Consider the following 15,124-nt stretch of genomic DNA (forward strand, 5'->3'; position numbering starts at 1 on the left):
GCCATTGTCTGTACATTAAACCACGCAGACTAAAATAGAAGGAAATGTGTAAGTGAGAGGGTATGTGTTAAGTGTTGAAAGTATGAGCAAGTGTTGAAGGTATGAGTAAGTGAGAGAGGAATCCTGCTGCCCTGTAGCCTGAGGCCTAGATTCAGTAGCTCAGTGTGGAACATGACAGGAGCATGACGGGTATTGCTTGTATTCTTTTTTTGTAGGGAGAATAGATGGAAGTTTTATGTGGAATATACGTTAGTTCTGTCCGTAAGTCGATGATATGGGGATAAGGGGTGGAAAATGTCCTAGGGTGACTGTGTATCCCCCAATCGTCTATTGGGTGCAAAGGGGAGAGAAGCGCCATTTGTTTTTCCCCAGGAAAACTCTGCTCCTCGGAGTGACCTTGAAGTGGGGGAGTCGGAACACTGCAAGATGAAAGAAGCTCTGTTGTTTTTTTTCCCCGGGGCAGTTAGTTAGTTTAGTGCTAGCGTAGTTAGATGCTGTAGAATAGCTGAAGCTTTTTGCTTTTTGCTTTTTGCTTTTTGCTTTTTTTTTTTGCTTTTTTTTATTTTTCTTGTTTTTTTCCTTCCTTTTTTTCTTTTTTGCCCTCTCCTCAGAACTGTTCCAACCTCTCCAGACTAAGGACCTGGGGGAAGCACCGGGGGCCTCCACAGGAGACCCACCCCACCAAGACCAGCCCTGCACATCTCCTTTTCTCCCAACACCAGCAGAGACAGAGCAGTAGAGCACAGTGACTATCTTCAAAAAAAGACTTTCTTTAAGTTTGTTATCCCTCCGTAAGCGGCACAAAGCTCTTATCATTGAGTATTGTGCTAAAACTGCTTTGCCTGTTTAATAAACAAGTTTTTTCCACTTCTCTCTGAGGAAGTCTTTTCCTGAACCGGTTGGGGGTGGGGAGGGGGGCCCCATGAGAGAGTTTCTCCCAAAATCTACCTGAAACCACCACACTATTAAACTTTCAAAATTTTAAAAACAAGTGATTGGCGTTTTTCACAATTTTCCTAACACTTTCTTTCATAGCCAGTGAAATGAAAATTAAATGATAATCACTATTAAACTAACAGAAGTTACCCAAGAATTTATTTTTTTTTAAAATATGTTTATGTTGAGAGCTTATCAGAGCAGTGGCTCGCAGAAAAGGGACATGACATGATTAAACTAGTAAGAATTTAGGCCTCAAGGATATGCTATCCTTGAAGGAAGGCTTATGTGAAGAACAGGATGTAAGCCGGATGTGAAATTAGTCAAGTATGGGGAAACTAAAGATATGATGTACTAACTTTAGCTGTTTCGCAAAAATTAAGGTCGTCGCTAAGTAATGCTTGTGTTAATTAGTTATGTCCAATGATGAGCTTGGCTTTTGCAATATGTATGAGCTAATTATGAAAAGTATAAAAATGTAATGCAACCTTAATAAAGTGAGATCTGCTGACCATGACAGCATGAGGCATTTCTCCCGCGGCTCCGGTAACCCGACACCCGACATCTGGCGCCCGAACAGGCTTCTCCCCCTCCCTCCTCAGAGCTGCGTTGGGCTCGGGTCCTCTGCGACGGTGACTTTTTTGCCCGGGGTGAGCACATAGGTGTGCCCTGCCGACACGCGCTGCCGACGCCTGGAGGGTTGCGACGGTACCGGTGAGCATGGACAGGCAAGCAGCGTATGATCTCTTCGCTTCCCTTTTAAAAAGGCGGGGTGTGAAGGGTCTTGATTTAGATAAGGATCTTCCTTCTCTCCTAGAGCATGCTACCTCTTATGGGTTCTTTGCTAACCCTCATGCTGTGCATGAATTAGCAGAATGGCGTAAATATGGGGACAAGTTGTGGGAATTAGTTTTAGATGATGATAAACCTGCCAAGAAAATGAGCAAGTTTTGGAAGATTGTACAGAATGAACTGCTTAAATGTGAGACTGAGAAGCAGGCGGTTGTAGCTGCTAAGGAAGCACAGGGGAAAAATAAGATTTATTATGGTCACCCTTCTGATCCTAATCCCCCGGGGGTGGCTTTTGTTGACTTGCCCCCACCGCCGCCGCCGCCGACGGCCCCGCCATTGCCCTCTAATGCCGACCCCCTGTCTCCCACGCCTCCTGACCCCCCCGCCACGGAGCCGTTCCCCGGAGCCCTTTTGGACCTCGCGGAGGCTATGGCACAGGGCAGGAGAGAGACATGGGCGGCTCTGGCACGGCAGGGGTGGCAAAGGGAAGACCCTGAGCTTGCGGCGGCTGCCCAGGAACAGATTGACACTTGCGCTTTTCCTGTTATTTTTCAACCTAATGCGCAAGGGGGCCAAAGAGCTGAGCTTGTAAATCTTGACTGGAAGCTGCTTTCTCAGCTTAGAGCTACTGTAGCCAGCTACGGAGTCACGAGTGAGCCTGCTAAACAAATGTTAGAGTTTTTGTTTAATGCCAACCTCCTTTTGCCATCGGACATTAGAGGGATCTCTAAACTTATTTATACGCCACATCAGCGGCTACTATTTGAGGCTCGCTGGCGAGAAGAGGCAGCCGTGAGTGCTGCCTTGCCGCGACCTCAGGGTGATCCCTTAACAGGACTTACAATGGATGAACTTATGGGGCAAGGACCATTTCATCGAATCGAGGAACAGGTAGCTTTAGGACAGGAAAAGTTAAGGGAGGCTATGGCAGTAGCAAGAAGAGCGATGGGCAAAATCAGAGCTCCAGGCGGTACCCCCATATATATGGGAATCAAACAAGGTAGAGAAGAACCCCTAGGATCTTTTGTCGATAAAATAATTGAAGCATTAAGCAAGGCAGGTATTGCTGATCATATGCAGGATGCTTTAGTTAAGCAATGTATTTTACAAAATGGGAATGCTAATACCCATTCCCTTATAGCTGCAGCCCCAGGTTATTGGAATGTGCAGGATTTGTTAGACAAAGCTGAATCCATGCCTTCAGGCACTCAAGTTTTTATGGTAGAAGCTCTTCAGAAAATAGGGGAGGGACTGCAGCAACAAGCGCAGGCTTTTAGGGAGCAAACCGCCTCAGCACATACTCAGGTTTTAGCTGCCCTCGCACCCCTCCAAGCAGCGACGGCGCGTCAACGCTCTAATACAGGAGGAAGAATGAAATGTTTTCGCTGCGGAAAATTGGGGCATATCCGTTGTGAGTGCAACGCTACCGCTATCTGGTGCGAGAAATGCCGCTCTAACACCCATAACAGCGTCGCCTGTGCCCGGTCCGGATCGGGAAACTGCAAAACCAGCGCGAAGTTGGGCCGCGCCAAGACACAAGTAGCTCCAGCTGCTCTGCCGACAACCAGCTCGTTCCAGCAACCTCCGGCAGCCTCGGATTGGACCTGGCAGCAGCAGTAACTGTTACCTTGTTTAACAACAGCCCGCATGTCGTTTCTACGGGAGTTTTTGGCCCCATTATTGTTAATGGACAGCCTACAGGAGGACTTATTTTAGGTCGCTCATCGGGATCGGTGCTAGGCCTGTTTATTGAACCAGGAGTTGTAGACGCTGACTCCGAAGGAGAAATTTTTGTTATTGCCAGTACTCCTTATCCACCAGTGAAAATTCTAAAGGGTCAGAGGATTGCTCAATTTGTACCTCTGCCACAATTGACTGCGAACATTTTACCACGATCCAAGGAACCACGCGGTACCTTAAACCATCTACCAGCCCATGGAACACACCTGTTTTTATCATCAAGAAGAAATCAGGAAGTTACCGTCTTTTGCAGGACTTAAGAGCAGTTAACCAACAAATGGAACCCATGGGAGCTTTACAACCAGGACTTCCTAATCCAGCTATGTTACCGCAAGATTGGCCTATTTTAGTCATTGATTTGAAGGACTGTTCTTTCACAATTCCCCTACACCCTACGGATACTAAGAGGTTTGCATTTACTCTCCCCTCTTTAAATAGAGGTGAGCCTGACAAACGCTTTGAATGGACAGTTTTGCTGCAAGGCATGCGCAATTCACCTACATTGTGTCAACTATATGTTGATACAGCCTTACAGCCTGTCAGGAGAGCCTTACCTGACACAATCATTTATCATTACATGGACGATATTTTGTTTGCCCAGAGTAACCCATTTGATGTATCTCAAGTACAATTTATTGTCGCTGCATTGACTGACTATGGTTTAACTGTGGCCAGAGAAAAAATTCAACTACAAGCCCCATGGAAATATTTGGGATGGACCATCACGCAAAAACAAGTGCGCCCACAAAAACTTACCATTCAGACTGAACCGACTACCCTACATGAAGTGCAGCAATTGTTAGGGGATTTACAGTGGCTCAAGCCCGTAGTAGGCATCCCAAATACACTTTTAGAGGAACTGCGTCCCCTGCTAAAAGGTTGTCCTAGGGTAACTTTATGATGCCTGTATCCCCAATCGTCTGTTCTGTTTGTGCTGTATATTGAGTCCTGTGCCTTTAAGACTAGTTCTAAGAGCAAGGAGAAGCGCGGAGTTTGTTTTGAGAAAACTGCCTGACTCCTCCACATTCTTCTGCAGACAGCGTGTTCGGCGGAGGCTTGGAGAGACTACAGGACAGATTTTTTTTCTTTGCTTTTAGTTAATTTCAGCTAGCTAAAGCAAAAAATTTCCCTAAACTGTTTTTTTTCCTTTTTCTTGGAACTGTTTAAACCTGCTCTAGACTGAAAACCCAGGGGAGCACTGGGGGCTGCACCTGCAGCCCACCGGGGCCTGGACCTCGGCATTTTCCAGCAGCGCCGGAGAGACTGGGACTGAAGAGACGCTGAGAGAGAGAGCCGAGCTCCACCCACGGCAAGGACTTTCTCAATTTGCCATCTCACTTCAGAAGGAGAGGTTTTATTGTTTCATACTATTCATTCTTTATACTTGTATGCACTTCATTTGTTTAGTAAAATAGTTTTTTCCACTTTTCTCCAAAAAGGGTTTTGAGTTTTTTTCCAGACCAGTTAGAGGGAAGGGCCACGTAAGTTTGCTTCCTTAGAAGAATCCTATACAGAAGTTTTCTCCCAAATTTGTCCCAAACCAGGACATATTTCTAACTGGTGCCCAACGTGGCACACAAACAAAACCAATCAACCAGTAGACGATAATTCAGGTAAAGGATCCTCAATGCCTCCTGACACCCAGTCAGGAGTCAAACCACCTGACACACAATCAGAAGCTGAAGCAACTGATAATACACAGTCAAAAGCTAAACCAACTAATACAAAATCAAAAGCCAAATCAACTAGCACAAGATCAAGAGTCCAACCAACTAGCACACGATCAAGAACCCAACCAGCTGCTACAACATCAAGAGCCCAACCAACTGCTGCAAGAGCAGGAGCCCAACCAACTGCTGCAAGAGCAGAAGATACTATTAAGTCCTTTTCCCTAAAGAACCTTCGTAACCTAAAAAAGGATTATTCTCAACAACCTAATAAATCTATAATTAGTTAGTTAATCCGTCTTTAAGATGCTGCAGGCGATGCTACAATACTAAATAGCACTGAAGCAAGACATCTAAGATCCCTGTCACATGATCCAGTTATTAACCAAAAAATAATAAAAGAGGCTAGTCCTTGCAGTCTCTAAGAACAGGTCCTAGAAAGTGTGGCACAAAGATATCTCTGTGCCGACAATCTCTATATGCAGCAAACCCAATAAAAAACCATTAAACAAGAGATCCAGCGCTTAAGAGAAATAGCAGTAGCAAAGATTATCTTCTCAAATGACATAAACACTAAAAACCCCAACTTAGTACCATGTACACCTATAATGTAGCAAAAACTTATACGACTTGGGCCACAAGAATACTCCTCTGCTTTAGCAATAATAAAGCAAAATAAGACAGAAGAGACCATGCTTAATATAGCAAAAAAGCTACAAACATATGCAAATGCTGTGCATGGTCCAACACATGCAAAAATTGCAGCTCTAGAAACACAAATGCAGAGATTAGCAGACAAAATAAAAGAGAATCACAAAGAACTCAAGCAAGACATTCTCCAGATCTCTGCAGTACAAGTTAAGAGCTCTAGTACCACACGCAAACGTTCCCTAAATAGAAAAAGAAAAAGCATCCCACGAGCTAAGCTGTAGTCCTTCCTGCGTAATTGTAGAGAAAACATGAAAACATGAGATAGAGAATCTACTAATGCTATGACACAACAGCTACATAAATTGTTAGATAGCAAGACTATAAAAAGAAATTCCAGCAAGAAAGAAACAGCTCCAGTTACCCAGAAAAATAAAGATAATCAGGCTTAAAAAAGCCCTGCCTCTAGCCAAGTAGAAGCTAAAAAAAAACGTGTTTTTTAGACTGTGTAAATTCATTAGCCTAGCACATCAAAACCACAAAAATACAAAGCCTTAGTTAACACTAGTGCACAGTGCACATTACTTCCATCAAAACATGTAAAAGAAAAATCTGTTTCCATTACTAAAGTAACAAAGAGTTCAGAAAATTTTACTTTAGTAGAGGCTAATGTGAGCCTGACTAGAAATAAGTAGAAGAAACACCCTATTGTGACTAGCCCAAAAGCTCCATGCATTTTAAGCATAAACTTCCTCCAAAATAAGTATTTCAAAAACCCAAAAAAATTTAAGTGGGCATTCAAGATAGCAGCTGTAGAGACAGAAAGTGTTAAGCAGTTAAATACCTTGCCTAGACTATCAGAGAACCCATCTGCTGTAAGTCTTCTGAGGGTGGAAGAGCAACAAGTGCCAATTGCCACTTCAATAGTGCATCGCCGACAGTACAAAACAACTCGAGATGCTGTGATCCCCATCCACAAGATAATCCGTAAGCTAAAAAGCCAAAAAGTAGTCAGCAAAACCCACTCACCCTTCAACAGCCCCATCTAGCCTGTGCGCAAGTCTAACAAAAAATAAAAATTAACTGTAGACTACCGTGCCTTAAACAAAGTGACTCCACCATTAAGCACTGCTGTGCCGGACATGCTAGAACTCCAGTACGAGCTAGAGTCCAAAGCAGCAAAATAGTACGCCACAATTGACATTGCTAATGCATTTTTCTCCATTCCTCTAGCTGCAAAATGCAAGCCTCAGTTTGCTTTCACCTAGAGGAGTGTGCAGTACACCTAAAACCAACTGCCCCAAGAGTAGAAACATAGCCCCACCATCTACCATAGACTAATCCAAGCTACACTAAAAAAGAGTGAAGCTCCAGAACATCTACAGTACATCGATGATATCATTGTGTAAAGAAACACAGCAATAAAAGTGTTTAAAAAAAGAAAGAAAATCATCCAGATTCTCCTAAAAGCTAGCTTTGCTATCAAGAAAAGCAAAGTTAAGAGACCTGCTCAAAAGATCCAGTTTCTGAAAATAAAGTAGCACAATAAAAAGCGTCAAATTCCCACTAAAGTCATCAACAAAATCGCAGCAATGTGCCCACCAACTAACAAAAAAAACCCACAAGCTTTCCTAAGCACCATAAGTTTCTAGAAAATACACATTCCTGAGTACAGCCAAATTGTGAGCCCTCTCTACCTAGTCACCCGCAAAAAAAATAATTTCTACTAAAGCCCTGAACAGCAACAAGCCTTTGCCCAAATCAAGCAGAAGATCGCTCATGCAGTAGCCCTTAGCCCAGTCAAAACAGAACCAAATGTAAAAAACGTGCTCTACTCAACAGCCAAAAACAATAGCCTGTCCTAGAACCTTTAGCAAAAAGTGCCTGGGGAGACTCAAAGCCGACCACTGAAATTCTAAAGCCGAAGCTACAGAAAGTCTAAAGCCAACTACACTCCAACAAAAAAAGAAATCTTAGCTGCCTATGAAAAAGTTCAAGCTGCCTCAAAAGTAGTAAAAACTAAAACACAACTCCTGCTAGCACCTCGACTACCAGTGCTGGGATAGATATTCAAAGCAAAAGTTCCCTCTACCCACCATGCCACCAATGCCACATAGAGCAAATAGATTGCCCTCATCACTCAGCGCGCCCGCATTAAAAACCCAAATCGCCCTAAGATTTTAAAGATAATTACAAACTAGCCAGAAAGTAAAAACTTTAGTCTCATGCATAAAGAAGAGCAAGAACAAGTGACACGTGCTAAAAAAGCTCCACCATACAACCAACTGCCAGCAAAAAAAACACGCTATGCTCTTTTCACTAACAGTTCCTGCCGCATCATTAAAATAAAACAAAAGTAGAAAGCAGCTGTATAAAGCCCCACAAAACAAGTTGCACAAGCCACTGAAAAAGAAAGTAAGTCAAACCAACTTGCTAAGCTCAAAGCTATTCAACTAGCCCTAGACATTGCTAAAAAAAAAAAATAGCCAAAGCTCTACCTCTACACTAATTCATAAATAGTAGCCAATGCTCTGTAAAGATAGCTAAAAAAGTAAAAAAAAGCCAACTAGCAGCGTAAGAGAAAACCAATCTGAGCTGCAGATAAGTAAAAAGACATTGCCACTCAAGTAAAAAAGCTACCTGTCAAAGTCCGTCATATAAATGCCCATGTCCCCAAAAGTCAAGCTAATAAAGAGCACCAAAACAACAAGCAAGTAAATCAAGCTACCAAAATAAGTGTCAAAAATAGACTTAGATTAGCAACACAAGAGAAAGTTATTTCTAGCTCAATAAGCCCATAATGCCTCAAGCCATCAGAGCAAAAATGCCACCTATAAGTAAGCCCAAGACCAAAAAGTAAATCTAACCATGAACAGTATTTCTCAAGTTATCCATAACTGTAAGACGTATGCTGCCATCAAGCAAGCCAAGCGAGTAAAGCCGCTATAGTATAGCGGGCAATAGTCCAAGTATAAGTATAGGGAGGCCTGGCAAATTAACTACATCACCCTTCCCCAAACCCGCCAAAACAAGCGCTACGTGCTCACAATAGTAGAAGCCACCACAAGATAACTAAAGACCTACCCTGTGCCTCACACTACAGCCCGTAACACCATTCTAAGCCTTAAAAAACAAGTTCTTTGAAAGCATAGTACCCCCGAAAAAATTGAGTCAGACAATAAAACTCATTTCAAAAACAGCCTCATCAACAACTAAGCTAGAAAACATAACATTAAGTAAGTGTACCATATCCCCTATCATGCACCAACTTCAAAAAAATAAAAAAATATAATAGACTACTAAAAACCACCCTAAAAGCACTGAGTAGAGAATCATTCAAAAACTAAGAGCAGCATCTAGCAAAAACCACCTAGTTAATTAACACCCAAAGTTCCACCAACAGAGCAAGCCCTGCCCAATCTAAGTCCCTACATACAATAAATAAAAAAAAAGGTCCCAGTAATCCATGTAAAAAGTTTGTTAAGAAAAACAGTTTAAATCAATTCTGCTTCAAGTACAAAAAATCCCATCCGTAGAATTGTCTTTGCTCAGAGACCAAGCTACACATAGTAAGTAATGCAGAAAAATAAAACCACACAATGTGTACCCCAGGGAGATTTAATTATTAAGTAAAAACCGTGTGTAATTATCACTGTGTGCTAAATAATAATGCCACTGTATGTAGCTATATATTACATATTGTTTTTATATAAATGTATATGTGTGTAGAGCTAGAATATATATTAATTTTAGTAAATTGACAATATAGAGATACAAGAAGTAAAATGTCCTAGAGTAACTTTATGATGCCTGTATCCCCAATTGTCTGTTCTGTTTGTGCTGTATATTAAGTCCTGTGCCTTTAAGACTAGTTCTAAGAGCAAAGAAAAGCGCAAAGTTTGTTTTGAGAAAACTGCCCGACTCCTCCACATTCTTCTGCAGACAGCGTGTTCGGCAGAGGCTTAGAGAGACTGCAGGACAGATTTTTTTTCTTTGCTTTTAGTTAATTTCAGCTAGCTAAAGCAAAAAATTTCCCTAAACTGTTTTTTTTCCTTTTTCTTAGAACTGTTTAAACCTGCTCTAGACTGAAAACCCAGGGGAGCACTGGGGGCTGCACCTGCAGCCCACCGAGGCCTGGACCTCGGCATTTTCCAGCAGCGCCAGTGAGACTAAGACTGAAAAGACGCTGAAAGAAAGAGCCGAGCTCCACCCACGGCAAAGACTTTCTCAATTTGCCATCTCACTTCAGAAGGAGAGGTTTTATTGCTTCATACTATTCATTCTTTATACTTGTATGCACTTCATTTGTTTAGTAAAATAGTTTTTTCCACTTTTCTCCAAAAAAAGTTTTGAGTTTTTTTCCAGACCAGTTAGAGGGAAAAGCCACGTAAGTTTACTTCCTTAGAAGAATCCTATACAGAAGTTTTCTCCCAAATTTGTCCCAAACCAGGACAAAGGTACTAACCCGTCTACTCCTATTACACTGACACCTCAACAGAAAACTGCGCTTCAAAACATTTTATGGTGTGTTGCCAACGGTTTCGTTACACACTATAACCCCTCCAGCCCCATTTCTTTAACAATCTGGAATAGCAAAAATCATTTGCTAGGGGCGATCACGCAGGAAAAGAAAACGGGGGAGAGCGCAGAAAAGGGGAAAGACTTAGGAATAATAGAATGGTTAAGCCCTCCTTTGCAGCAAAGAAAAACAATAACACAAAAAATTGAAAAATTAGCTGGCTTAATTGTCAAAGGCCGTCTTCGAGCAATCGAACTTAGTGGCAAAGAGCCCGACGCAATACAACTACCAATGGAAAAAGCATCTTTGGACTGGTTCTTGCTTAACTCTAATAACCTTGCTGAAGCACTATTGCAATCACCCAGCTTGATTACTACAGGCCCCCTCAAACCAAAATTGTTGCATTGGTTCGGAGAATGGCAGCTGATAACTAAGCCGTTAAGAGAAGATCACCCCATTCCTGGAGCAACTACAGTGTTTACTGATGCCGGGAAGCGTTCCCGCCGAGCAGCGGCGACATGGAATGAAAATGGACAATGGCACGATCACATTATCCTGGCAACACCACAAGATAACCTTCAAACATTGGAACTCCTAGCTGTCCTATGGGTGTTCCAAACCTTTTGGGGACCCGTTAATGTTGTTTCTGATTCTCTTTATGTGGTTGGAGTTGCTTCCAGAATTGAAGACGCTAGCCTAAAGGAAGTAAATAATCCTCGATTGGGTGAACTGTTCGTACAGCTCCAACGAACTTTACAAATGAGAGAATGTCCGTATGCTATTATGCATGTCAGAAGCCACAAATGGACAGAAGGTTTAGGAGAAGGGAACGCTCGAGCTGACCGATTAGTGGCTATTAGTCAGCAAACTGTTTTGCCCCGCACCTTACAAGCCAAAGAGAGCCATAATATTTTTCATCAGAATGCAAAAGGGCTAGCACGAGAATTCAATATTTCAGTTAATGAAGCAAGGGCGATTATTAGAACATGTTCTGTGTGCAGCCATCATAACGGAGGGGTGGGATTAGGATTAGGGGTAAATCCGAAAGGATTGTCTCCAAATGAACTATGGCAAATGGATGTCACGCATGTTCCTGCTTTTGGGAGGCTTAAGTATGTGCATGTCACCATCGATACATTTAGTCACTATTTGTGGGCTACAGCACAAGCAGGGGAACAAGCCAAACATGTTGAAAAGCACCTTAACAGCTGTATTGCAGTAATGGGTGTACCTCAGAACATTAAAACAGATAATGGGTCGGCATACTGTAGCCAGCGCATACAACAATACATGCAGTTTTGGAATATTAAGCACACACGGGGAATCCCACATGTATCCACGGGCCAGGCCCTAGTGGAGAGGGCTAACGGGACCTTGAAACGCTATTTGCTCAAATTCTCAGACATTACAGATCCAAAAGAGAAGTTATTGAGATGCTTATTTGTGTTAAACCATTTGTGTCTTTTTGGAGATAGGACAGTCCCTCCTGTTATTACCCACTTCCAGACAGCGTCCCCTCCCACACCACCTATTTTTGTCCAGTATAGGGACCCAAAAACAGGAATATGGCAGGGCCCCGCACAAGTGCTTTACTGGGGCCGAGGATATGTTTGTGTTTCGTCCCCAACAGGTCCCGCCTGGATTCCTGCTAGATGGACGCGAGCCGCAATAAATGAACAGCCCTGAAGGGAGGAGGCTTCATCGCTTAAGAAAGACGCTCCAACCACTGCTGATACAGGCTGACAGCCTGCCGGGACTGACTGGGACTCAGTTCGTGATTAACTCTGGAGAGGACGTGCGGCTTGGACTTCTTCCAGCTTTAAATGCTTGTTTGCGCTGTTTGCCACGGTGCTGTTTGATGTAAAAATGTCGATGTTTGCCATAAAAGAAAACGGGGGAAGTGTTGAGAGCTTATCAGAGCAGTGGCTCGCAGAAAAGGGACATGGCATGATTAAACTAGTAAGAATTTAGGCCTCAAGGATATGCTATCCTTGAAGGAAGGCTTATGTGAAGAACAGGATGTAAGCCGGATGTGAAATTAGTCAAGTATGGGGAAACTAAAGATATGATGTACTAACTTTAGCTGTTTCGCAAAAATTAAGGTCGTCGCTAAGTAATGCTTGTGTTAATTAGTTATGTCCAATGATGAGCTTGGCTTTTGCAATATGTATGAGCTAATTATGAAAAGTATAAAAATGTAATGCAACCTTAATAAAGTGAGATCTGCTGACCATGACAGCATGAGGCATTTCTCCCGCGGCTCCGGTAACCCGACACCGACATGTTTACCACACTTCAAATTACCAGATGAGACATTAATTGGGATGGAATTCATTTACTCTGTGTGTGACCCTGTGGCAAAGGGTCTATCAAAGAACAATTCAAAAAGTTGATAACATAAAAGGCCTTTCTGCAGTCTTCTCAGCAGGGGTGTCATAGCCGGCTCCCTCTTTCCTGTTAAGAACTTAAGAGACATTAATCCACCTAAACTAGTTTTTCTGCTTTCTACTTAAAGTGTTGCACGCTTCAATGACCCCTATACAAAATTTGATTGAATTTTAAAACCCCACTTTGTTGAGATCCTTCCCCCAGAAAACCAGGGGGACAGACAGTACAAAAGGTTTGACTGTAGCAATTTGCATTAAGCTTTTGCTCTTCAGGCTTTGACTATTCCTACCCAGGACTGAGAGTGCCTGAGGCAAAGCCGTTAAGGCCGGATAATTTTGCTTTTTGAGATAACAGTCACGCCTGCACCAGTATCAATGAGACCTATGAGCAAGGCATGGTAACTGGGTACCAAGAGTTCATAGATTTCCTGTAGGGAGACAAAAAACTGAGCAATTAGACTATGTTACTGTGTTATTGGTTGATATGTCCAGTCTTGCAGTTCTTGGAGTTACTGCACATAAGTCAGAGACGATCTGGTGGGTGGGGGCTGGGCTGGTTGGAAGCTGAAAATTGCTCCTGGTTACTGTGTCAGCTGCTGCGTTGGTTGTGGGATTTGTGTCTGCACTCGTTGCTGTCCTGCCCTGTGAGGTGCTTCCCTGTAAAGGCTGGCCATTCTGGTGGAACTTAAAGCTGTGGTGGTGTGAGAATTGTTTTTATTAAGTTATTAAGTTATTTTTGTAAGATTTTTAAGTTATTTTTATAATGGTTTAGCTCACTGTATACCCCTGTGTTCTGCATTGGTTTTCCCTTCTGCATTGGTTGTTTTGTCTATTGTAAAACCAGACGTTTTCTGTCATTCATCCCTTCCCTGCACCTGTCGCTGTCAACCCCCCCCTTCTCTCCTTGTGGTCGCCTGTCTGTCACTCAGAGACCCTTCCCTGGCTTCTAGTAAACTCCGGGAGGGGTGCCGAGTGATAGGCTGGGGCCCGGGAGACCCCCTCCCATCATTTTGTGGTTGGTCCCCAGTTCTATGGTTCACACCCCTGGTTAACCCCCCGATTCCTGTGACTGGCTGACCGGTTGTCGCCACCCCCGTTTCCACCCCCCCTTAAAAACCTGCCGCACGCCTGGCCTCAGGGTCTCTCCTGGGCAGCCGGTGCAGCGTGCAGCAATAAACCTACGTTGCATACTGCTCGAGAGAGTCCGCCTTTCATTCAGTTGCCGAGGTCGCTGACGTCATCAACGTGCCCGTCGCTGACGGTGGGATCCAAGCTCCCACAGAGAGGAAGCGGCGCGCTTTGTCCGCCGCTCCGATCATACCACGTTGCCACAGTGAAACTCTGAGCTAGCTTGTGGACGCGCGGGTCAGCGCGAATTGGACACTGTGACATAAAGCGGCATTGATTAGCGAAATAAAGGCAAAGTCTCTGTCCTTAAGGGCTTTCTTTCATATCTGTAACCTGTTGCAGTGCATGAATTTGGTTTATATTGTATTTCATTTTTATATTGGGTTTTGTAATGTTTCTTCTGTTCCCTGGAAACTGTATCATGTGGTTTGTCCCTGCTCGGCCGTGCCCATCCTCCCACACCGGAATGTAACCCAACTCTGTTCCACTCCCACCTTATCCCTGATTGGATAGTGGCTTGTCCCTGCCTCTAGGCCCTGCCCCCTGGGTAAAAGCCCTAGGAGGAGGAGGGGCAGTCTCTTCGCATCGGGATGGGGATGAGAGCAGACTAGACTCTGGACTAAATAAAGCCATAATTCCTCCCAGACAAAGAGCAGACTCTTCTTTTGCCATCGATGGGGCACCTGGTCTCTCAAAAGAACCGCCACAGTAACCAATTGTTATGTGTATCTGAAGGGAATAGGTTTGGATCTTTTTTGGGCCGGGGTGGAAAGGCTCCCCTTCAGTGCTAGAGTTAGTGTCAGCATAAACGATAAGCGTTCAACGGCTCTGAGGTCGCTGGTGAAATAGCGGTAGGGCTGTAGGTGGCGACTGGGCTCTATCCCTGGCGTTCATTAGGGAGGGGGTGCGGACAGGGGACAGGGAGTGGGACCTGGGCAGGTTTTGGTTCGGCATGGCCGCCGGGGCCGTCTCAGTGGCGGCCTCGGCCTCGCAGGCTCCCCTGCTCCCTCCCTCTTCCTCAGTCATGTCCATGACTGCCCTCCAAGCAGGAAGCATTCGTAGCTCTGGCTCATGGCCAGGTAGCGTAGCCAGGTCGTAGAGCTTTATGCCAACCATATCCCAGTAGTGGAGGATAAAAAATATTGGGAAACAAGTGTGGAAGTGACTTAAAGTCCTACTTTAGGATGGGCGATCCATGCTTGCTCAGGAGGCTGAGCATGGTTTCATTAACATCTCTTGTCAGACATGTCCTGTCCCATACTTTCAGTTCCCCTGGCTCACCTGTCACATCGTAGCATACAGGCAAT

The sequence above is a fragment of the Hirundo rustica genome, chromosome W (assembly GCF_015227805.2).
Source record: "Hirundo rustica isolate bHirRus1 chromosome W, bHirRus1.pri.v3, whole genome shotgun sequence".
In the NCBI taxonomy this organism is placed as follows: domain Eukaryota; kingdom Metazoa; phylum Chordata; class Aves; order Passeriformes; family Hirundinidae; genus Hirundo; species Hirundo rustica.